The 23,361-nt window shown below is 35.2% G+C and overlaps 1 pseudogene; it reads right to left on the bottom strand.

Moving 5' to 3' along the window:
• Window positions 1-22,278: 22,278 nt before the first annotated feature.
• On the bottom strand, window positions 22,279-23,070 carry LOC112826717 (small ribosomal subunit protein eS1-like; annotated as a pseudogene).
• Window positions 23,071-23,361: the final 291 nt, after the last annotated feature.

A 23,361-nucleotide genomic window follows, 5' to 3' on the forward strand; every position in this document is an offset into this window, starting at 1 on the left:
AGAGCACGTTTGAAGAGCTAAGAGATCCTTTTTCACGCTCCCCTAAGTCTATAATGTCTCTGGAAAACAAAATGTGGAACACAAAATTTCTTATCTGCACTGCTCCTAGACCCTCTTTTGGTAACACTGTATATCCTAACAATGGCATGCCCTTCTCTAGATCCCTTCTGTCTACGTACTACATTTGTCCTGTCTGTCCCTCCTATTATCCACCACATGAACTTCAAAGGATACCTAATACCACCTAATATCATGTAGCAAGCTTACAATAAGTTTTGGAAGGCTTGGTATGGTGATATAGATCAAAATTCAGCAACCAACTATGCAAGAGATTAGGTGTTCCTTTAAAATGATGGCGATAACCACTGTTACAGGCTCTCCATTGATTTTTTTTCCCCAAGACTCATATATCAAATCTTCGATATTATGCCCTCTAAGACCCTATTTACCCAACTATAAAGTTGCAATGTGCAAAACCAAAATACTCAGAAAAAAACTCATTAATACTCATCAAATAAATGAAAAGGCCCTGTTCTAGATGAGATTGTCTTCTAAAGGAGATTTTGTTCTGCTCTCTTAGAGATAAAGAGTGAGGTTAACTTATTTCTAATTCCAATCAGGGATGACTTGGGTGGCGCTGAGCTGCAGTTTTGGTGAGGTTTAGATACACACTAGTTTGTCACCCTTACTAAAGCACGGTTCCGCAAGGCTTTTTGAGAGGCTAGCATGTCTTGCTACTTGGATCTAAATGACGGAGGGAGAGTCATTTCTGCTCTTCAGAGATTTTAGTATGAATCATGTAGCTTTTTGCCTCATTCAGCTTCAAAACTTGCACATGCCCCAAGGGAGAAGCTGGCCTCACATGTCAAGGTTCATCATTCCATTCCTCTGCAAATGCTAAAATCTCTGTTGCCTTCTTGTGCCCCACAGAAGGTCCAAGTCTAAAATCTCAGCTTTTAGCTATAAGGGACCCTAGGCAGAAAAGTGGCAAGTGACTATAGGATCCTCATTGTCAATTAGACCTTCACTCTCTGGCTTTCAATTCATGTCTGTTTTATTTTCTGACCCTTGTCCTTGGCAATTCTTTGTTGCCTGAATTCCTTGAGATGTGGAAGACTGCATGCTACTTAGAGAAGCATTCCATCCAGCTGCGAATGTCCTACGCAGCCAGACTTCAGCAAATAGCATGTAGGGAAAAGCGCCATGTCTTTGAGGATTATCAGATTTCCAATTTTGTCACTGCATTCCTGCACAACCAGTACAAGGTATGCTGGGAACTCTTTCTGCCAGCAGGGAGCTCTGCCTGTGCCAAACCTCAATCCCTAGCCTCTAGGCTACATCAGTAATGAGAAATCCCCTGGGGAGAAATGTCTGCACTCCTTAGCTCACTTCTGAGAAGCATTCCCTGGAATTTCATCCAATCTAATCCTCTTTGCATGCATAGTTATCTGATGACTTTAATTACATGATTTTAATGTTTTACCTAGCTTTCCCAGCTGTCTTTAGTGTGAGTATCGATCTGTAACCCACTACCTTCACTCAGGAGCAGAAATCTTAAGTGGGACAACCCAGTGGATTTTCATCAATCCTACTCTCTTTAGTATTTGACATCATCTAGAAACCTGCTTTGCTCCAGTGATGTCTTTATTTCTTCAAATTCCTTTTTTCACCCTTATGACCAATTCTTTACTTATACTTGTTGAAGGGTAGCAGAAAATGCCACCCCAAAATATGCTGGTTTGGTGTAGTAATTATTTTGAGCCGTAGGTACTTGAAAAACAATAAATGCTGGGAGAGCCTTTCTCTGAACTCCCTTTATCTACCTAAAGAAAGACCCCCCAAAAGGAACTCAACTGTTATAAATCCCTTCCCCGGGAGTTTCATCACCCAGGGAAGATTGATTCATCGCAAGAGGGAGGACTGGAAATCAACACCACACCCAGACAAACTTTGTCACAAACTATCATACCTCCCATCTATTCTTCTACAAGGCCCATTCATCTTACCTAAAAAAAACATTTATTTTCCCCCAAGAAGCCTACATCTCCACTCTCCTTTCCATATTAAGATGGTATGTAAGTCCGAATTCTAAGGCATCTCAGAAAGTTACTCATTTTTCCCTGGGTATCTCCCCATGGTATGCATGTTAATAAACTTCTGTTTGCTTTCGCTCTTTTTTTTTTCTATTTATCACAGGGGTCTTGGCTAATAACTCAGAAAAGCAGAAGGAAAATTATCCCCCCCCCACGCAACTATCCAATGAAAGTTTTTAGCTCTCACGCCTCTCACCCCTCATTTTGTACCATGGCATGACTGTCCTTGCGGATGTTTATGACACTAAATCTACATGTTCCATCCATACACCTCTTTTTGGATATCTCGATTTTACTGAAAATGTAAATTTCTTTTTTTTTTAAGATTTTATTTATTTATTTGACAGAGAGACACAGCGAGAGAGGGAACACAAGCAGGGGGAGTGGGAGAGGGAGAAGCAGGCTTCCCATGGAGCAGAGAGCCCGATGAGGGGCTCGATCCCAGGACTATGGGATCATGACCTGAGCCGAAGGCAGACGCTTAATGACTGAGCCACCCAGGTGCCCTGAAAATGTACATTTCTAAAACTCAACTCATCTTTCATCTTAAATTTCATCCATTTCCTGAATCTTCTATCTCAGTGAATACCAACCCCGGAATAGCACTTTGTCATACCCTTACTTATTTCTAGCCTTCGGTTTTTTAGGATCCCACCCAAAGTTGTCAATGTTTTGATTCACTTGATAAATAGGTATTAATGAAAAATCTAAATGTATTAAATGTCACTTCAAACAATCAAAATTGAACCAGAAAGGAGTATACATATTCCCTGTATAAGGTTAAGGGGTCTAATTATGCAATTCTTTTTCTTTTTGGAGTATCTCTATATGACTCAGGTCACAGGATCCATAGGAACGTCTCTGTATTGATATGAAATATATCTCTTGCTTCTCTCACACATCTTATCAAGAATTCCAAGGTACTTTTCTAAATACACATTACCATAAAATATATGTCCTAGAGGACAGAAATGTCTAGTAGAGAGGAGAAGGTGTTTAAGAATTTTGCAAACTAACATAGTTAATCACAGATTAGGGGAGCCGACATAATAATAAAATGCTATGAAAACATGTACTGATGTTCTTGTCATGCAAAAACTTCTGGAGGTTCCTATTCTTCAAAAGGATAGACAGTTATTAACAACATCAATAGACTCAAACCCAGTGTCAGCAGTTGACTTAAATTTGGGGTAGCAAATTAAATATGAGTCATCAATATTTTTTTATTAATCTACCAAATTCTACAAGATGCCTCAGTCTTTTCCACTTATAAAACTAAAAACTAATATATAAAATATGTAACAGGAATAATCTCATATGCATTTCTGAAATCTTTGTGGAAGTACAAATCCTTATAATATCTCTGGAGATGCAGCATTTTATTTTGATTTATTATTTCTGTAGCAAATTGGAACTCTAAAACTTTCCATTTAGAACATTCAATTAGCATGGCCCTTGTACCATAGGGTGGAAGCTACATGGGATTTGGCCACTTGAATTCCAAAGTAATGCTAAAAGCTGGAGAAATAATCACAGTATTCTAAAAAGTTCTATTGCTCCCAACACAAAGTGAATTTTATTAGAATATCTTTTATTACCTGGCACCCATAAACTCACACTCAGATTGGCAAAGTGGTAATTTAGGGTTCATGGGAACTAAGTTTCACTCAAGAGTCAGTATTTAATGCTCTTTGAAAAGTTTGGCTATTTTTTTCTCCATTGTTCACTTATACACATTAAATATTGTCATAATAATTCCTTAGGAAAAAGGAGGTTCCAAAACGTGTCATGATGAAAAGTCTTGAGTCACTCACTCTGCCTGGATCTGAATTCAGAAATCATCACCGTCTTATAATATGACCATGCCGAAGTAAGCTAATCCCTTTCAGCTTCGGTTACTTTGTCAATGTAATGAATTTGTAAATCCCACCTGACCAATGGAGATTTTTCAATTAACTGAAATGATCTATACAACACTTAGCATACTATCTGACACAGAATAAACACTCAATACATGCCAACAGTAATAGCAATGGTCATTAATAATGGGAAAATGTGATATGAGCACAGAGTCTAAATTAAAAGTTCCCCTTCATGTATGCATTCCATCAACAACATCCACTTTCATCAAAAGGCTAATCCCTTTTCTTTGCTAATCTCTTTGTCTGCACATCTTTTATTATAAATAATCAAGCAGTTTCATTTTCTACTTTTGGAAATATTTTTTAGGGAGGACAATTGAGCTGCAATTCTTTTTAACCACATGTTTCTCTATTGTGAATGAAAGAATATATTTAGTGTTCAGTCCTTCTGGGTCAAAGATGGAGCTATTTCTTCTTCATCTAAATTTAGCATTTTCAGTCCAGTGTGTCTCCTTTCAGCCCCCCACAACCAAAGGGTAATTTTCTCTTTCATTACAGGCATTGTTAACGATTTCATTTGATCCCAACACTATATTTATCTTGAGTTTTGCTCTACCTCTAAAATGTAGTGGGCTAATTTTAGGACTGTACTGAAGGGTTGAAATGTGTTATTTCTAAATTTACTCTTGCAGCAAATTTTCATGAATAATAGAATTTAGTATTCCTTCTCCATTATTTGGTTATAATCACTATTACAATTCAGTATTCTTAGAAAAGTCTTTACATTTTAAAATCTGTTAAAGTTCCCAAAAAGTGATATAAATACACACCATTCCAAGTTACTAACTGAAATCTACCTGAGATGACCTAGTTTTATCATATTCCTAGTTTTAAAAAAAGGCAGTACCTATAAATTTTGATCTGTTGTAGAAATTACTGTAATATTCACTCATATATAGACGTTCTACTCTAAATATACTTTCAAATGGTCTTGTGAATGCTACACATATACCTGGGATTTTGTAAGCCATGCATCTTTGTGTGCACAGGGAAATGACTCTTCTCTCCATTTTCTCTTTTCCCATTCCTTTGGCCAAAATCTCATACATTTAAACCTACAATCAGAATTTTCTGCTGCCAGTGCATCTGAGAGGAACAGTTGAAATATGCAAGAACCAGCCAAATTCAAATGCAAGTCAAGGGGACTACTCAGAATATGAATGAGTCATTAGAAGAATCATAAGAGCCTCAATTTAGGTAATTATTCATTATCAGGTTATCTATAAAAATAATATTTAAAATAACAATCCCAAGAATTGTTCAAAAATAGTACTGTGCCAAACATGGACAGGTGCCTTATATTGCCACTGCAATTTGGTGGAGGAAAGGATGGCTACCTTACATTATAAACAAAGACACACATATGTGCACGCATACACACACAAACACGCAGACTGCACGATACCATCTGTTTATGCTTAAAAAGCAGAACTTTAAAACTTTTAGCACACAGTATAGGGCAATGTGCTTATCATATTAAAATAGCTTATAATTTATTTTTTTAAAGATTTACTTATTTATTCTAGAGAGAGAGAGAGAGAGTGGGGGTTGGGAGGAAAAGGAAAGAAAGAATCTCAAGCAGACTCCGCATTGAGCACGGAGCCCAACGCAGGGCTTGATCTCACAACCCTGAGATCATGACCTGAGCCAAAATCAAGAGTTGAGTGCTCAACCCACTGAGCCACCCAGGTGCCACAATAGCTTAGAATTTCTTAAAATAGTCAAACATAAAGGAAAATATCCTATGTGCAACTACACTGAAATTGAATGTTTCTCTACATCAAAAGTCATTCTACAATACTAATAGAAGATATTTTCAATATAAACTTCTAAAGATAAGAAACTAAAAATATATATACTTTCCTACACAAAAGTACAATAAACACACAATATGCAATTCATAATGGATAGGAGAAAGAAATGAAGTACTAAAAATCATAAAAATGTTGCTGAACTTTACTAGAAATAAGAAAGGTGTGAGTTAATAATTAATAATTACTAGAAGTAAGAAAGGTGCAAAAAAGTATCACAATATACTTAATCTCTGTCTTCTGCAAATAGTCATGAAACTAAAGTTTTTAATGACAGCTCCTTTGTTTTAAAACCTAATTTATGCTCACCTTACAATCTACCAAATCATCTGGATAAAATCATTTACTTGGTTTAATCACCACAGAGAACCTTCGCTCCTGAAGGACAATGTCTAAATTGATACAATTGCCATCAGAAAAAATAGTAAGATCACAAGTTTATGAAATTTTTCAAGATTCATTATCTGACCCGTTATGCAATCTTTCTTGGTAAATTATCTACGTAGACTTTAAAATAATGTATATTCTGTTGTGGTTGTACATGTTGCACCACAGAAATTATTTAGGTCAAGTTGGTCAATAGTATTCAAATCTATGCCCTTGTTTATTTTTTTGGCATTCAAAGATTTCAATACATATTATGTTCATATTTTAGAATACAGAATCAATACAATGTTTTTCAGTTTATTAAGAACACTTTAATTTACAGGTTTGTTCCATTTAAGTAGCTCAGTTTACCTACAAATGAGAAAGAATAAGGAGGTGGAAGTAAGCTTTTGGTCTCTGGGCTCATTCATGCAGTTACATACCATTAGTCTACAGGCTTAGGGCTGGGCCCAGCTGGGTTTATTTATTCTTGGTCTAGTAGTTTCAGAAATTACTGAGAGTGATGTTACAGTCTCCAGCTGTGATTGTGAATTTGTCTATTTCTCCATTTAGATTTGTCAAATTTAGTCTATTTTTAAAGCTCTGATATTATGTACATACATATTTAGGACTGTCATATTTTTCTGGTGAATTGAATTTTTGCCATTATGAAATGTCCTTCTTTGTCTCTGATAATACTCTTTACAGCCTCACCAACTTTCTTCTGCTTCCTCTTAGCATAGTATATGTTTTCCCTATACTTTACTGTTAGTATTTTTGTCTCTTTGATACAGAATAAAATCAGGGCTTGCTCTTTATTCAGCCTAACAACTTTTGCTTTTGCTTTTTTGGAGTGCTTAATACGTTTACATTTAATGTAATTACAATATAATTGCTTATTAAAATTATTATTTATTTATTTATTGAGAGAGAGAGAGAGAGAGAGAAGGAGAGAGTGCAGGCACATGCCAGCTGGGGGGTGGAGGGGCAGAGGGAGAGGGAAAGAGAGAATTCTAAACAGGCTACACGCCTAGTGCAGAGACCAATGCAGGGCTCAGTCTCAGGACCCTGAGATCACAACCTGGGCCAAATCAAGAGTCGGAAGATTAACTGACTGAGCCACCCAGGTGCCCTTATAATTGTTTTGTTGTTGTCCTATTTCTTTTTAAATCCATTTTCCTTGTCATTATTTCCTTTGAATTATTTAATTCTATTAGCATTCTATTTAGGTTTTTTCTATTCCAACCCTTGGTCCAAGACATTTTAACCTTTGATCATAAAATTATGTATATGCACATTCAGACTCTGTCCACTCCCTCCTTCCCACCTGCCCAGTTTCCTCTTCTCTTCAACCTGAGCAGCAAATTCCAGCTACTTGCCCCTCTTCTCCAGTCTCCTCAGCTTACACTTCACCTTCCTCAGGTAAGAGGCTAAGTGGCTTACGTTATGTTTTCCTTTTCTTAAGGACCAAAGATTTTTACTTCTCTTTATACATTGCTTGCAAACAATTGAACCATACATTTTGTCCAGTTTCACAGATGTTTACAGCAACATGGCAAGTCAAGTAGCAATTACTATGTTATGGCTGGAAGAAAAAATGTTCTACTTTTCGGATGGATACTAATTATCAGTAGAAGAGATTCTGAACCTACCTTAAAACCCAGACATTTACTGTAACTATCCTGGGGGCCTGCCAGAGTTCTGTACCTTTTTCTTTCCCCCAAATATACTCCTGTTCCATGGAGTGTGAGCTACCTTGTAAGGAACAAGTGGTGGAATATCTTGCATCACAACCAGGATTTTCTGCAGACCTCATTTTTTTTTTGCTTCCAGGTCACATCCAAGAGTAGACAGTCCTTAAGTAATACAGTAAAGGGGTCATAAGAGGACGCCCATATATAGGAAATGTTGTCAGTAAAACCAAAGGACATCCATAAAGTGCTGTGTCTCTTCCTACAGGATGGGAAATGCAAGTGCAGCTTCCTGTCCCTCATTTTAATTGAATATTTACTTTATTTAAATTTAACATATATCAATATTCTTAGGATTAACTGTTCCAACCCACTATTTGTTTTTTATTTGTTTCATCTACCTTTAGTTCCATTTTTTTCCTTCTGTCCTACTTGCTTATTAGATCAATTATATTTCATGCTCTGCTTTATCTCTTCTATTTGTATTTCAGATACACATTTTCATTTTATTTAATAATATTTTATTGGTTGGTCAGGGGATTAAAATATCCATGCTGTATTCATGCCATCTTACTATGAATATTATATCACTCGGAATATAGTGCAGAATATAAACCCTTTATACTCCATTACAACCTGGCCTCTAGTTCTTTTGTGACCCTGTTATTTCTATTGATTTCAAGGAACCTATTTCCATTTCGGCATCCCTATTATCATCTCTGAGCTACAGAGAATTAGCACTATAAGAACGTTGCACTCTCATCACCAATTCATTAGTTAAAAAATTGGTGTAAAGTTCTTTGAAGAGTATTTTTAGAAGAGGACTAAGCAGGTTCTACATAACATTTCCATTGCAACACTCTCACCTCTCTGGCTGTCATCTACTGTACGCCAGGGAGAAGGTGACATTTCAAGTTCATTAACTGTATGTCATCACTGAGTCCAAGTTCAATTTATCTTTAGCAGATTATTAAAACTATTCCCCTGGGCTTCAGCCAAGATATTGAAATTCTAATCCCTTGTAACCACTTCCATATTAATACAGTAATCCTACTGAGCCTTGTACTTCTCCTCCTTGGTACGACACCTTCAGTATCTAATCTTATGTATACTCTCCATTGACATTGTCTGGTGAGAACTTGCCATTCTTTCAGTGTATAGTTTTCAACTCCATGGGCGCTCCTTGTAATTCCCATGTGAACTATGTTGAATGTCATCGACTGAATGTCTGTGTCTCCCTTCCCTGCCCCCACCAAATTGATATGTTGAACTCCTAACTACAATGTGATGGGGATTAGGAGGTAAGACCTTAGGGAGAAAATTAGGTCATGAGGGTAGAAGCCCCATGAATGAGACTGGCGCCATTATAAAAGAGACCTCTTGCACCTTCTACCAGGTGAGGACACAGTGAAAAAAAAGCAGAAGGGGTTCCTTCAGCAGAACGTGACCCTGCTGGCACCGTGATCTCAAACTTCCAGTCTTCAGAACTCTGAGAAACAAATTTCTGTTATTTAAAAGCCACATAGGCTATGACACTTTGCTATAGCAATCCAAATAGACTAAAACACTGGGTATCCAACTTAATTCACGGACACAGATGAAACATGTGGTGGTAGGATGTATACTAAGGAGAATCAGCATCACTGTCTTGGGTATAGCGCTTGAAAGATTTACGGTCGACAAACATCGTTTCCCTAGATACGTTTGAAAGAGCTTCCTGCCACAGTTACAGAATTTCAGATAGATTTGTGGTTGATTTTTTTGTTTCATCCCCATCTATTCAGATGTTTCTATCCCATACTTCATCACCCCACTCCTCCTCCACTTGTGTATTTCTGTACCATGAGAAACCAGCGAAGGCTTCTGAATCTATGGAACCCTCAGAATAATTCCACATGTGAATTTTGGTCACCATCACATACATGTCTAGCTGCAAGAGGAGAAAGTAGAATGTGAATGTGAAGAATCATCTACCTTATGTCTTAATGTTCAGACATAGAGATGGAACCCATTAGTTTTTTTTGTTTTTTTTTAGTTCTGTACATATGCCATTTGTGAGAACTCACTGACATGCAACACCTTAGCACAAAAAAAAACTAAGAAAACAGAGTCAAACTGAGCAACTACATGTAGAGTCCCCACTTTATTACTCTGGAAGAAGGTAATACCTCTCATTTGGTCATGAATGTATATGGTAAATTCACAGAAATTATGGAAAACATACATTTCAAAATGAGGGAAGTGGTTTCATAATAAGGAGGATGGAGACATATGTTGTCTTAGATGCATTTGTACTTCATATTTTATATCTTGGGTGATATGTTAGTTTTGTATCACTGTTATGGTTACAACAAACTTAGTGGTTTAACACAAGTTTACTCTCTTCTACTTCTGGAGGTCTTTAGTCTAATAAAGGTGTTGGCAGTGTTATGTTCCTTCTAGAGACTTCAGGGGAAGAATTTGTTTCCTTCACTTTTGCAGCTTCTAGATGCCTTCTAGATGCATTTCTTGGTTTGTGGTCCCTTCTGTCTTCTAAGTGTATCACTCCAGCCTCTGCTTCTATTGTACCATCTCCTCCTGCTTTTGCTATTCTTGCCCCTTATATAGACCATTGTACTTCTATCAAGCACATCTGCATAATCCAGGATAACCATCCTACCTCAAGACTTAACTTAATTCCATCTGTAAAAGTCACTTTTACTATGTAAGATAACACAGTCTTACTTAGCACATCTTTACTGTGTAAGGTAACACATGGGAATTAGCATACAGCTATCTTTGGGGGCCCATGTGGCCTAATACAAGTAGCATAATGTTTACATATACCTTATGTTGTTACATACCTTCATTACAGTGCAATACTGTATAGTAGTAATACTGATCATGCTGATGTCCAATTAGCTCCATCAGATATATTGTAGTATATATATAATATGTAGCTAATTAAAATTAATTAACTTGCTAAAACTTAATGTAAGCAGAATAAACATGGTGGCATATTGTAAGAATTCCATCCTTGCCCTAGGGAAATTATACAAAAATTATCCAAAGCAAGTAAACAAATGAAACCCCAAACTCTGTTTTCAGGGCAAGTAAGAGCAAGCAAATATTCAAGCCTTAAAAATCGGCGTGAGGGCAATTTAATTGAGTGTTAAATGAACTTTGGCTTCCTAGAATAGAGCACACATAGTCATGATATATTATTCTTTTTACAAATAATGCTGGATGCTGTTTGCTAACATTTAATTAGAGATGCTATATTCATGTTCTTGAATTATTTTAGTTCAAGTAGTTGAACTAATATAAGTAGTTACCTCCTTATAGTCTTTGATTTGAAAAGCAAGGAATGCTGACCTAAAAAAAAATGAGTTGGTGAGAACTCCCCCCCCCCCCCGCTTTAATTTTTGGGAAGATTTTGGGTAGAACTGGTATTATTTCTTTCTTGAGTGTTTGCAAGAATGCACAAAGGAAAGACAATGTGACGAAACATAGGGGAAAGGCCATATAGAAATGAGGGATTGGACTGATGCATTTACATGCCAAAGAACACCAGAGATTGCCCCACTACTAAAAGCTAGCAAGAGGCAAGGAAAGATGCCCCTATAGATCTCAGAGGGAGCATCATCCTGCAATACACCTTGATTTTGGATTTCTAGCCTCCAGAACTAATACATTTCTGTAATTTTGAGTCACCCAACTTATAGTACTGTTACAACAGCCCTAGAAAACTAATATGGAGGACAAATGGTAAAATATTAAAAGAAATATGAAAGGAAAGAAAAACAGAAATATGTTCAAAAGAGTTGCACATTTAACCAAAGAGGAAGTACAAATATCTCTTAATTATATAAAATAATATGATCAATTTCATTCACAGTAGGAAAAATGCAAACTAAAATTGCATCTCATCCCATTTTTTACTTTCCAGGTTGGCAAAAAAACTCAATGTATTATAGCATGCTTTGTTGGCAAGCGTATAGGGAAATAGGCATTCTCATGGATTCTTGGAGGAAGTCTGTATGTTTATCATACAAATCTATAGATATCATCTATGGCAATCTGTGCCACCAAAAAAAAAAGGGAGGGGGCAAACACTATGATCAAGAAATTCCACTTCCAAGAATTTATTCTACAGCTCTTCTGCACAGATATAAAATGAGTTACTTGCAAATTTTTTGTTTCCAGAAAAATACTGGAAATTATTTTAATGTCTATCAATAGAGGACTGGTTTAACGAGCCACTATAAATGCACAAAAGGGCATAACATAAGGCTATAAAACAAAATAAAAAACTCCGTATGTGTTGAATATAAAATGCTCTCCTAGATAAATATTTAAGAGAAAAACACAAGATTGGAAAAATGTGTATGGGTTACTACCATTTATATTAAAAATAAGAAATCAGCAGTTTATATCTGTAAATGTTTGTATATGTATTTTTATTATATATAAAATTTTTCCAGAAGAAAAACTCATTAATAATATTGTTGACCTATATTACTTTGTGTGGTTGAGGGACAAGAATATGAAAAAGAATTTTGCTTTGTTATTTTGTACATTTCAAATTTTTAATATTAATAGTGATTAAAAATTTAGAGAAAAACAAGATTTGATATAATTCAGTACAATTTTATTAAGCATGACATCATGTAGAGTTCTTTGGTTTAATTTTATTAATGTAACAAATACTTAAATGGTACTCTCTCTGTGTCAGTTACTGTTCTAAGACTTTTGGCCTCCTGTGGGTCTGGTTATTGGCAGTCTACCAGAGTCACACAGTCTAGAGGTGGGCATTTATCCAAAGTAACTGCTGCTGAGAATTTGAAAATAAGAGACATTTACTACTAGCAGCTAATAAGTATGAGGTCTACTGTTTTATTTTAAAGGATTACAAAAGTGATTAAAGTCCAATTTTTACCTTGAAGGTCTCACAAACTAATTTATTACTGAAGTGAACATTTAGAACCTCAATTAGTAATGGCTACTTGGCCTAACTTGTGGAATTGTGGCCTTTGGTTTATCTACTTACTTTCAAATTTTGCTGATTTTGTGAGTCCTCAAAGCAACTAATATCCCTGGTATTATATGTAGTTATCATTGCATAAGATTATAGGGAATGATTCTTGATGAGATTCTTATGTGTCTATATGTTTTCTGGAAAAGCAGTAATGGCTGTATTCTGGACTGCTTTTTTCAAAGATATCTGTGTAGTAAAAGGACTTGGAAGTTGGAGACAGTGTCTTCTGGGATGGAAGGCAGATGTGTTTCCCAACCAGGATTATAAAGCCAGTATCTTCCTTCAGAGCAAAGGCTGGACTGACAGGTGCCCCCTTATAAACAGTTACCCTCTTACAACACTGGGGGTTCCTATGATCACGATTCCCCATCTGTGACACAAAGCGCCATGTATGCAACATCCAGTGGCCCTTCCTCTGCATCTCCCACTATGGGAATAGGGGACAGGAGACAAGAGAAAACAGATGCAAAAAATGAAATTCATACTGCCTGCCATGCTCTTGTCCTTGACTCAGGAGTCACCAGTCTCCTGCTAATTATCTATGAAACTGGCAAGCTAAATTGTTGGGTTGCATTAAGGCAAAAATCTCATACCCTCCAAAATTTTTGTTAGTGATTTTCAAAAAAAAAACATATATATATATATATATATATATGTTTTTTTTTTATTTTTGCTGCAGGGTACTTCTAGATACAAAACATGGACTCCTGCTATGACAAATAATTATACAGTTTACTTATTTTTCGAACAAAGGATCTAGCAAACCTTAAAATTTTGTGAATGGTCATAGAAACACTAGAGATACACACACGCATACATGTTAATACTTATTACTTCAAAAATTATATAATATTCTTAAAAAGACATAATCAGCATGATTGATGAACATACGCCTAATATTCATATTCTCAAGCAACTGAACTAATTGGAAAAAAAGGGTTTAAAGCCAAAAGAAACATTTTTGTTTTCCAAACATTTATTAAAAAACTTATAGTGCTAAGGTTGTTTGATTCACTGTAGAGATTCTTATAAGTGAATTTATCAATAAGAATAAATTCATTATTAAGCTAGTTCACTTACCTTGATGTTATAAATCAAAGCCACATACATGTATATATGTGGAAAATATGTACTTTGGGGGAATCTGTATTTTTAAAATATCTGTAGGTTTTAAGAAAGAATGCATCTTTCATAATGTAATTCAGATGTATGTTATAGGAGTTGCAATATGTTTCATTTAGAAAACCTCCACTTTTAAGGAACTAGCCTAAGAATATAATTAAAAACAGAAAATGATGTAAGTAAAGTATTATATAATACAATGTATCTGCAACAAGATAAACTATAGGAATTCTGTATATCACACAATTAAAATATTGTAAAGATATACATATTTAATATCCAATTCTATTAACTATTATTTGTACTAAATTATGTGTGATTTTTTTCAATTTTTCTAATTCTTTTTTTCTTTTTTTTTTTTAAAGATTTTATTCATTTATGTGGCAGAGAGAGAGAGAGAGAGAGACAGCGAGACAGGGAACACAAGCAGGGGAAGTGGGAGAGGGAGAAGCAGGCTTCCAGCGGAGCAGGGAGCCCGATGCGGGGCTCGATCCCAGGACCCTGGGATTGTGACCGGAGCTGAAGGCAGACGCTTAACGACTGAGCCACCCAGGTGCCCCTCTAGTTCTTTTCATTATGCTTGTATATTGTTTGTATTAATAAAAACAAAACAAAAATAAAAAATTATCTCCTGTAAGCCTAAAACATATAATTTTTGTATTTTACAAAACAGTTAAAGATAATCATTGGCTAATTTATGTTCTTGTTATGGAAATAGGCAGAGAACTGATTATTCTTTGAAACTTCCTAGAAGTATCCAAGAATAAAGTATTTAAATAGGATGAAACAACTTTAAACTTATGGGACAAAAGTAGATTTATCTGATGGAGGTCATATGTTTCTGTCTTTAACTTGCTCAAAGGTAATTTGAGCAAGTCTCTGCTATAAAAATTAGAGATACTGTACAGTATATGTTATTTTTCATCCTCCTCAAACTGGATATAAAGAAAATCATAAATGTCTGCCTACACGCGGAGGGTACAATTAAAAAGGAAAGGATAACAGACTGAAGTTAATCTACTTTAGTCAATAAATATATTGTATGTATACTTTTATTTAATGTTATTGGAAATAAAAATTTAATATGCTGAGACTAGAAAATTTAGAACTTTAAAATCTTTACCAATGGAAGTAGTGAGAAAAGACTGCCATAATTTTTTCTAGGTTTATTGAGGTATAATTGGGTATATTTAAGGTGTTCAACATGATGCTTTGATATTCCTATACATTTTGAAGTAAATGCCACAGTCAAGCTAATTAACATATCCCACGTCTATCACTTCACAGAGGTACCTGTGTGTGTCGGTGGGGGGGGGGGTGTGTGGTGAGAACCCTCACATCTCTCAGCAAACTTCAGGAACACAATATAGTATTAATAACTGTAGTCACCAGGCTATATATTAGATCCCTAGAACTTACTTATTTAATAACCACCATTTAAATTTGAAAGCAGGTTTTATCTCTACACTATACGTAACACACTTCAATAAATTGTAGACAATTTCTTTGTTTTGGAAAATTATCAGAAGACTCTTTAACCAAGTGTAAGTAAATGCCCATTCATCAGCTATGAATTTGCCATTAATGTAAATGTAAATACTCCTTTTGGGGAATGTAATTATTAGACTAATTTGCTGATAATCTCTACATTATTTGTCTTTCTTGTAGTGACGGTTCAAATTTGGAGTGTTGTATCCCATAAACAAGGTGTGAGGGGGAAAATCTGAACCAAAAGTCCCAGACACTCCATACTTTAAGCACCTAAAATGAGGGAAGTGGTGACAAAGTATGGCAGGGATCTGCAGAAAGCTTTTTTCTAGGTAATTCTGCATGGAAACCAAAACATCGTGTACCTGGGGGTAGATCACCTGAGAACAACCATGGTCTGGGAGACAGAGTGACTTTGTTGTGGCATCAAGAAATGATAGGAGGAATAAAAGAGATAAAATATAGTATGGAAAAAAATGGTAGCCAATTCTTGCTAAATTGGATATCTATATAAGGGGTTGTTCATGAATCCTGAAGTCTCCATTGAGTAAAACTGTAGGGTATTATATAAGAGCAAGGGGTAAAGGTTTGGTTAATAGAGTCTTCTATACTATCTTTTTACTTTAAAATCTGTATGAACAACTTCAAACTTAAAATAGAGAATAGTATTATGAACTCAAATATATCCATCACGTAGACTTAACACCCATGGATATTTCTCTCTCTCTCTCCCTCCCTCCCCCCCACCCCCGAAGTGTCTCAAAAAACAATTTCCCAGACATCTTGACTTTTTGCAAATGCCAAGATCCATCCCTTAGAGATTTAGACTCAATGGATCTGATCAGAGACAATGGACAGTGATATATTTTTTTTAAAATCTCCTCAAATAATTCTAATGTTTAACCACAGTCAAAGTAGTATCCAAATTTTTATTTGTTGTGTGAACGGAGTATTGGACCTGAATTAAGGAGACCTAAGTTCTAGTGTTGAATAATATTTCTATTAAATAAAATAAATTATATGACTCTTTTCAGCAAGTCACTTCATATTTTGGAGGATACATTTCTTTGGATGTAAAAAAAATGGTGTTTTATTATATGGCCCTTGTAGTCCTTTACACTTTTGAAATTTTGATAGTCTTAACCTATGAAGTAAGATCAAACAAAAATTCCAGTTCACAGAGATTTAATTTCCAGGAACAAAACAAAACACAATACACTCCAGAATATGTTTTGTTAAATTCTCAATAAAATTGTGTGTGATTATATAGGTACTAACTGAAAATAGCAAACATGCTTTTGAAATTTTAGGAGTATTTTCTCATTATTTTAGTATGTTAAAATGAAAACTTGTTTTTGTAAAGTGAAAACACATGAACATCCAGAAGTTTCTTTTATTAACTTTTTTCCTTAAATAATCTGTCCTTGTTTTCTGTCTCTCAAATAGTTGTAAGTGCTTTACAAATATTAACTCCGCTAATTCTTTGGGCATTTCTATGAGGTAGGTATTCTTACCTACACTTTACAGATAAGAAATCTGAGTCTCAGAGAATTTCATTGACTTGCCCAACATCATACTTCTGATTATCAAGACATTTTGACTAATACAGAATTGTAAATTTTGGTAATAATATTTTAACTATTAATGTTTTAAATTATATATTATATCATCAGTGGTTTGGTCAAAAGAGTATATACAGTTTTTCAAACAGTAAATTCATGAGGATGTATTATACTAATCAATATATGAATTATCATTTTATCTTAATATATATTTATTCTGTAGATATAAAATATGTACAATTAAGTTAAAAGTTACAAAGACATTAAATAGAAAATTCTGGAATACCGTGATTTTTGAAATGCAAAAGATGTATCCTTAGAAATATGTATACTTGAAAAATTATTCTTTAATAATGTAATAATTATCATAATAAATAGATTTATTTTTCCAAAATTTCCTTATTTGAGTTTCTAACAACAGCAAACCCAGCACTGCACAAAGCCTCACCAATAACTCAAAATGACTGAATTCAAAACTGATAGCTGATAACTTATCTCCACAGAGAAGGAGATAATGTCTTTAGTTAACATGTTAACCATGAAGAACACTTTTTGCTAACACAAAGCCCTTTACCGCCTTTTTTTGAACAAGGGAATTTTGAGTCACGGGATACCCTGGGGAAATCGTCTTTTCAGAATATTTCAGTATAAGCTGACTTGAGACTTTCAAATTACAGGTTTAAAAAAAAAGATATTTTTCATGAGCTTGCTTGGTTCTATGTTAATTCTCTATTTCCTCATACAGCTTTAAATTTTTTTTCTTTTTTTTAAATTTTCAGATAGCTGTTTATTTTAATGGTTTGTAAATGACAGAGTTTATAAGTGTATTTAGTCGACAAGCTACAACTAGTTGCCTAGAATAGTTGGCTAATTTTAAAATAATCAGGTCAAAGAATAAAGAAAAAAACTCAGTGATGACATATATTACCTGAGCCCCTTTAAAAGGATAACAGTTCTTTAAAGCAACTCTTGAAGGTTAATCAGTTTAACAAAACCTCTGCCAACTACTTAGGCTGTTAGGACAGTATTTTCTGTAAGATATTTCCTCATGTTAGATTCATTTGTAGAGGGAATCCCGCTGCTATGCTTCCCTCTAGAATCCTTGACCTTTTACTGAACTCTAGGGAGTTACTACCATCAAATGCCTATTGCTATTTAGAACAAAGCATACAGAGAAGGTTAGAATGGACCAAGGGAACTCCAAACACGGTATTTCACAATTATATTGTAAGTAAGCTGAAATAATGTAAAACAGCAACTTTATTTTAATAGAGAAAATTGTTAGAGAAATTATATTAATTCTATAATTACACAGTAATGCCATCTACATCTTTTGTGCTTTAAAAATAAAACCCTAATTACAATAGTCACAAAAGCAAAGATAGCCATTCTAGTAAGTATCAGGAAGATAAAAAAAGTCATTTTAAGCTGAACTTCTGGTTAACAAAACACTCTCAGATTTGAGACCTGTGTTCAGCAAGTTTCCTTGCACCTTGATTTAGTGCTCGTAAGAGATCTATGACTAGACGATTGCTCACAAGACTCCCTAATTTGTTCCAAATTATCACAATTAAGGAAGGAGCTTTAACGCTTCCATCATTACACAAAAGCTGCATAGTATCCTGCTTTGCTATTATAATTAGATAGTTTTAGGGTATTTCATTCCCTTTGAAAAATTAAAACTGGAGTAATTGGTCAACAACTGCAAAGCTATATTTAAGATATTATTCTACTCTTGGGTTATCAGAGTATTGTAATTTGGCCACAAAATTCATTCAAGATTGAGATTAATATTTTTAGTTTCCATCCAAACATTAAAGTGATTTAAAATAACATTTATTGGGGGCGCCTGGGTGGCTCAGTTGGTTGGGCGTCTGCCTTCGGCTCGGGTCATGATCCCAGGGTCCTGGGATTGGGCCCCACATCGGGCTCCCTGCTCGGCGGGGAGCCTGCTTCTCCCTCTCCCACTCCCCCTGCTTGTGTTCCCTCTCTCGCTGTGTCTCTCTCTGTCAAATAAATAAATAAAAAAAATCTTAAAAAAAAAAATAAAAAATAAATAAATAAATAAATAAAATAAAATAACATTTATTGTATTTCCAAATGGAAATAGCTGATCTTAGAAAACATTCTGTTTAAGTTGAACATAAATCAAATAGTAAAGCACATTTATAAATAATTTTTAAAAACAGATTTAGAGAGCAAAGAAAGGGAAATTCATAAATAACTTTTAAATGTTTGTTAATCTCAGACAATACTCGATTAGTAACTTCACTTAAAAGAATTTGTAATAAGAAAATAATCAGAGCAGTACACAGAGGATGTTCAACCTTATGTAGGAAACGCTCATAAAAGCCTTATATATAACATGCAAAATGTAGAAATCTCAATGCCCAAAAACAGGTAAATGAAGTTAAATGAACTGTATTACAGAATGTTATAGAGACAATATAAAAACAGTGACAATTCAGACTTTGAAGAGTATTTTATAGAAAATTTGCTTATGTATTTAAAAGGCAGTGCATAGTGTTCTCCTAATTAAAAATATCAAATATTAAATTTCACATATTTATAGAAAAATAAAAGAGAAAAACAATGAACAATTTCTTTGCCTTGTGTGATTAATGGATTTACTTTTTGTTTTTAATCTGTTTCTTTTCTTCTTTGTCCAAATCTTCAATTAATATTCTTCATAATTAAAAATTGGAAAATACTCTAAGTAGTTTACATTCCACCTTCTCTATATTGTTTTTAAACCTAAAAAGGAAAGTCCTGAGTTTAGGAACTAAAAACTTCAATCTATGATTGTTTATACCTCATATAAAGAGTTATACCTTTTTCTTTTTAGTGCCTTACTTCTGATATGTTTATGCCACATTTACATTTACAGATTGTCCTTGACTTAAATTGTAAGATTATGATAGTGCGCCAATGGCCACAATTGCCAGATTTTTAATTTCCCAACGAGCTCATTTTAACTTGTAAAGTGCAATACATAAATGTTGCCGTCAAAGCAGCTTAGGTTTTATTTTTATTTATTTTTTAAAGATTTTATTTATTTATTTGACAGAGAGACACAGCGAGAGAGGGAACACAAGCAGGGGGAGTAAGAGAGGGCGAAGCAGGCTTCCTGCTGAGCAGGGAGCCTGATGTGGGGCTTGATCCCAGGACCCTGGGATCATGACCTGAGCGGAAGGCAGATGCTTAATGACTGAGCCACCCAGGCGCCCCTAAAGCAGCTTAGGTTTTAGATTCCAGTTTTGTCACTTAATGTATAATACAGGACAAATTAAGTGAACTTTATAAAACCTGTTTCCTCATCTGTAAAATAGGAATAATTAAGGGGCGCCTGGGTGGCTCAGTCAGTTGTGTCTGCCTTTGGCTCAAGTCATGATCCCAGGGTCCTGGGATCAAGCCCCACCTTGGGCTCCCTGCTCAGCGGGGAGCCTACTTCTCCCTCTCCCTCTGCTCCCTTGCTCCTGAACGCTCTCTCTCTCTCTCTCTCTCTCTCAAATAAATACAATCTTAAAAAAAAAAAGGAATAATTAAGGAACCTACTATATAGTTTTTTTGCCTATGTATACATGTGTGAGAAAGAGGAAAAAAAATACACCGGTTTATATACTAGTCAGGGTTCTCCTGAGAAACATAACAGGAGAAATGTATATACAGGGAGAGTGGGAGAAAAAAAATTAATTGGTTTTTCTGATAGTGGAAAGTTGGTGAGTTGAAAGTCTCATGGGGGGAGGCCAGCAAGCTGACCTCATGAGAGGGTCCAAAGGCAGAGCAGTTGGAGACCCAGAAGAGACAATGTTACAGCTGAAGTTCAAAAACAGCCCTGACATAATTCTTTCTTGCTCAGGAGAAAGGGAATTCTCTCATTCAATTCAGGCTTTCAACCAATTGGATGAGGCCGACCAGCATGTGTAGGGCAATGTGCTTTACTCAAAGTCCACTGACTTAAATATTAATTTTATGCAAAAACACCTTCACAGGAGCATCTAGAATATCTGACCACATATCTAAGCATTGTGGCTCAGTCAAGTTGATACATGGAATTAACCATTTCACTTCATGTGTAACATTATTTCTAGTACACACTCTACATATTGTTAATATTAGCTTGTAAAACTAACTTGGTAATCAGCTTTATAACTGGTCTTGCTTCAGTAACCCTAACTAAAATTACACAGAGCTGTTTTATAAGTACTAGAAGAATATGTAACCTTTAAAAAAGAAAAAGAGAAAAGAGAAAGGAAGGAAGGAAGGAAGGGACAGAGGGAGGGAGGGAAGGAAAGAAATTCACAAAAAAGTGTACTTCTTTCAGTTTTGTCTAAATTTCTTCAAGTTACAGAAATAAATATCAGCAATGTTAAAAAACCCACTTGAACTTCTTTCATATTCAAAACTGTGCCATAACCTCTCTCAAAATTTTTCATAAATAAATGCTTTCTTATTTAATATCAAAGGACAAGGTAGTAAAAGAATTAGTTTGCCAAACCATGGTAGTGGAACATGAATAAAATTTGTCTTTCCTGCTAAGGTTTATATGATAGGAGCTCTGCCTGTCACTTCACGTAAGTCAGACATCTGTTGTTACTCATCAATTGAGTGTTTTCCAAAACCTAAACAAAGATCTTTTCAAGAGATGCCAGCTTCTTCAGAGCTTTTAATGTGTCATATACACTTCCGCTAGTTATTTGATGCTGAGCTCTTCTGGTCTAGTAGATTGCAAAGTGCACCGGCAGTTTTTATTTTTGAAATATTTACAAGCAGAAACTTAGGTCCTTCCAATAGGCTGCTTTCTAATTCTGTGGCAAAATTGTATTGCTGCAATTTCTCTTCATCCTGTGAGGAGCAAATATTTCTAGGATCAGAAGTTCTCATTCTCTGTACGTTCCCTTGTGTACTGGCGCATATCCTCTGTTAGCTTCCTGAGGAGAGGTTTATGAGAAGTCAATTTTCTGATATTTACATGTGAAGTTCTTCTATTTTTCACACTTCTTTTATAGTTTCCTAGGCTGTTAAGAATTCCAACGCAATTCCCATTTTTGCTCAATTGTCATTTGTATTCGCCTCCTCCACCCCCAACTCCCAGATACTTACAGCATCTTTTCATCATTTCAGGTGTTCTAATATTCTTTTTTTCCTTTTTTTTTAAACATCACAAATGAGACTTTTTTATTTGTCACCATTAAATGTCTGAATTTTAAACTGATGCTTGGACTGGTGGCTCATATCCATCAGTTTGTTCAACTTTAGCACCGTCTCATCCCCAGTAGCTTTTCCAGAACTACTACCTTCACCATGAAGCTCCATGAGCTTTCCCAATTCAAACGGGCTTTTTCAGCATTTTTACTTTTTTAACAAAGACATCATGGAGTGGATAGATAGACTGACAAGTTTTTTCTATATCTTTTCCAATGCTGTCTGGAATCATTTTCTTGACCACTTCTTTCAAGTCATTTGTCTGCACCTCTCAGGTCATGATTTTCATCATCTTTTTCCGAATTTGATGGACCTGTTGGTGCTGAGCATAACAGGTCTTCCAAATCTGATTATTGTGTTTTTTAGTAAAACCAACACAAAACAGATGAAGCAAATAACCATCAGTAGTCTTGACATCAACATGAGCTTTAATCATGGTCTGCCATTTTTTGACCATGGAGCACATTTTGTCACGGGTAAGATCCATGCCATGGAAATTAGTCAGGCAGTTTTTGCCCTGAACATCCTCAGTAATTAGCCTGAATTTTCTAAACGCAATTTCATCCTTCGGCAGATCAGCAAGGCTCACTTCAAAAACATGGCCCTTGAGGCCATCGGATGCGATTTTGGTTCCTTGAGTTCTTGTGACTAGTATTTTTCCAATATTTCTTACATTGAGCATAGCTGGTGCTTTCACATCATCCCAATCTTTCTTAGAAAACGGATCAACCACTTTCTTCCAGGCTCCATTTTTGCCGCCTTTTGTAAGGTGCTTGTTCTTGCCTACCACCATGGCGCTGCTCCAGGTGTTCTAATATTCTACATGGGATTTCTTGAAATGGAATTTTTTTTTCCTGCTGTGTTCTGGGTTTCTATCAATCTGGAAAACCATGACTCTCTTCCTTGAGAAATTTTGTTTTATTATCATAATGAACATTTTTATCTTTCCTTTTTCTTTCTTTGTCATTCTTTCTGTAAATTCCACCATTCTAATGCAGATGTTACGTGTTTTGAATTGATCCTACAAGACACATCTCATTCATCATTCTCTTATATTTCATTTTAATACCTTGGAAATTTCCTG

This window comes from Callorhinus ursinus, unplaced genomic scaffold (genome assembly GCF_003265705.2).
Source record: "Callorhinus ursinus isolate GAN/ISIS: 27379988/994484 unplaced genomic scaffold, GSC_fseal_2.0 scaffold7, whole genome shotgun sequence".
Lineage (NCBI taxonomy): Eukaryota > Metazoa > Chordata > Mammalia > Carnivora > Otariidae > Callorhinus > Callorhinus ursinus.